At 32.0% G+C, this 2,706-nt stretch overlaps 1 pseudogene; it reads right to left on the bottom strand.

The window, feature by feature from the left end:
* LOC108728720 (uncharacterized) overlaps positions 1 to 2,216 on the bottom strand; it is a 53,789-nt pseudogene extending 51,573 nt beyond the window's left edge.
* Positions 2,217 to 2,706: the final 490 nt, after the last annotated feature.

Below are 2,706 nucleotides of genomic sequence, written 5' to 3'. Positions count from 1 at the left end.
CTACAAAATCGTTAAAAAAAAATGTTTTTAAGATTTTTTGTTACTGAGTTATCACGGATTAAATAAAAGGATTAAATATTTTCAGGTTTATATCTATAGCTAAATTTTAGATACTTTAGGAAAACTATTTCTTCCGTTTATGTTCAATTTTCTTATCATAAATAAATCCAATTTATCATAGTCTATCAGTTTATACGCGAAATACTTATGTTTTTGAAATATTATGTACTGTAACATGTTTCACGATTATGACGATCGACAATCACACGACGTATCTTTGACATTCTTAAGTTAAGAATTTGACATTCTTCTGGTTAAGAATTGAAGATTCTTAGATCGTCAGTTTGGTCTGGACTTTCGACACGAAAGCTTAATAAATATATTTTTCGGAAGTTCGTCGTGCAATATATCAACTTTACAGTCACTATGGGCATTATTGTCCTTATACATCACCCGTAATTATATTGTTAAACTTTGGGCTATCGTGTCCATAGCATGCCTTGTATCACTAACGCGCTTATCGAAAGTTCGGCCACTAACTATGAGGTTCGTTAACGAAATTTATCCAGTCTTGCGATGAATTGACAACAGAACTCGCGACTCCTCCAATGGGGAATTGTAAAATCTAATGTAAAATTGCAAACCACAATTACGACATAAAAATTACTACCATGCGATATTTGCGAAGGACAAGTATTCACGAGCGTTGGAACCGAGTTGGAAAAACAAATTACACAATTTTTCACTTGAGTACGATGTGACCAACACGTGTATTTATGAAACTTTTTTATGCTTTTTATGTAACATGATTAAAGCACGTTTAGAAGCTAAAGTTGCAGTTCCACTTATTACGAACGCAAATAATTTTGAGCAAAGCGAGCAATTTATTGAAAGACCGCGACATTGATAAGACGATACTGTGCGATTGAATAACGAGCGGAGTCTCTGCCTAAAGCCCACCAATTTATCCGTTCAACTTTCTAGATAGTTTGATAACATATTTGATTGTAGACAAAGATGTTTTGAAGGTCATAAGTACACACCGAGTAATAACAAAGTTTGTATTCGTCGAGCAATCTAAACATATAGATCGAAGAGCTTTGGCATTTCTTTTGTTTTGTTGACGATTGTTCGTGGATTCGAAACGAGAAATAAAATTTTCAAAAAAAGGCAAATATAACCGTTTCATTATCAAATTAAAAGAAGAAATGAGAAGCCAGAATCTAGAATATATATATATAGATATTCTAGATCTATAATTTTATACTAAATTTTACAATTAATAACAGCTTTCTCTCTAGTTTTGAATATTAGAGATAATATCACACGTTATAAAAAAATATGTAAAATTACATAAATAATTGTATTGTATATGTAAAAATTACACATTTTATAGTGAAAATGTATAAAATTGTGCGTTTTTATAAAAATCAGTACTTTTAGATGTAATTGCATGAATAATATTCTTTATATTAAACAAAAAATTACAATAACAATATAGTATATTTCTATGTAAATGTAAAAATTTTTATATTATACAATATAATGATAATATATCGCACATATTACATTTGCATTTTTACGTATATATCAATAATAAAGCTTAAGAAACATTATACATGATTTGTTGGCGAATTAATATGTACATATTTCTATAAACACACATAACTTTAATTGTAAACTTACTTCTGTAAATTGTTTAATTACTATAAAGAATAATTTATTTATAAAAATAAATTATAACTTTTTATGTGTGTGATTATACACCTTTAATAATGAGTTCCAAAATTACCGAGTATATAATTGTTGTAATGTCACATGTAATTTTTCTATAGTGCACAAGAGAATATTGTCTTTTTGATAAACGAAAATAATGAATGAAATTTTCAATATATTGTTTAATTTTATTATCGTAAGTAAATCCGATTTATTATAGTCTATCAGTTTGCGAACGAAATATCTATGTTTACGCGAGGAATGACAATACGCGCTGTAGAGAACGTTTATCGATTTCCCTACGTGTACCATCATACGCATTTGTATTCGATTCATGCGCTCATTGCGGTATCGTCTACATATACACGCTCGACCGGAACACTTTATCGAATTCGTTAGCATTAAAAGTATCGAGACAAACGTAAAAACTGAATATCTCGTTAATTCTACAGTTAATGCCAGAATCACAATCAACTAACAGGACGCTGAGTCTCGTCCATTTTGCAGAAGTAAAATATATTGTGATGTTGTATCAGATATTGAGATTATTTTGACCAAATTCCGACAATAGATTTGTATTATATTTTGAGCATTTAATTCTATACTACTTTTACATTCACTTTTTGGTACACCCCGTACATTCACTCGAAATCCCTCGACACACGCACACATGCGCATAGTGTGTTCTTCGTGGGATACATACACACACATTTCAGTTACTCGCGCGAGACGTGGGAAGCCGTATGTGCATTGAACATTGATTTTAAGCGTATATCGGTGCACGAACGCGGCAGTAAAAATGTGCGGGGATTTGCACGAGGGCGCCGTCTTACTTTTAATGGGAAAAATCGTAGAAGGCACGAAGGCGGCGAGTAATGGGCTAGAAGACGGATGTGGGAAAGATTTCACGACTATCGAGACTCGATGGACCGACCGATGGAGCTAGCTGCCTTGTGCGAACATTGGCGTAGCACGGGTTTCCGTATTTTT

This window comes from Mycetomoellerius zeteki, unplaced genomic scaffold (assembly GCF_001594055.1).
Source record: "Mycetomoellerius zeteki isolate Tzet28-1 unplaced genomic scaffold, Tzet1.0 scaffold64, whole genome shotgun sequence".
Classification (NCBI taxonomy): Eukaryota; Metazoa; Arthropoda; class Insecta; order Hymenoptera; family Formicidae; genus Mycetomoellerius; species Mycetomoellerius zeteki.
This window is presented reverse-complemented; position numbering and strand designations above follow the sequence as displayed.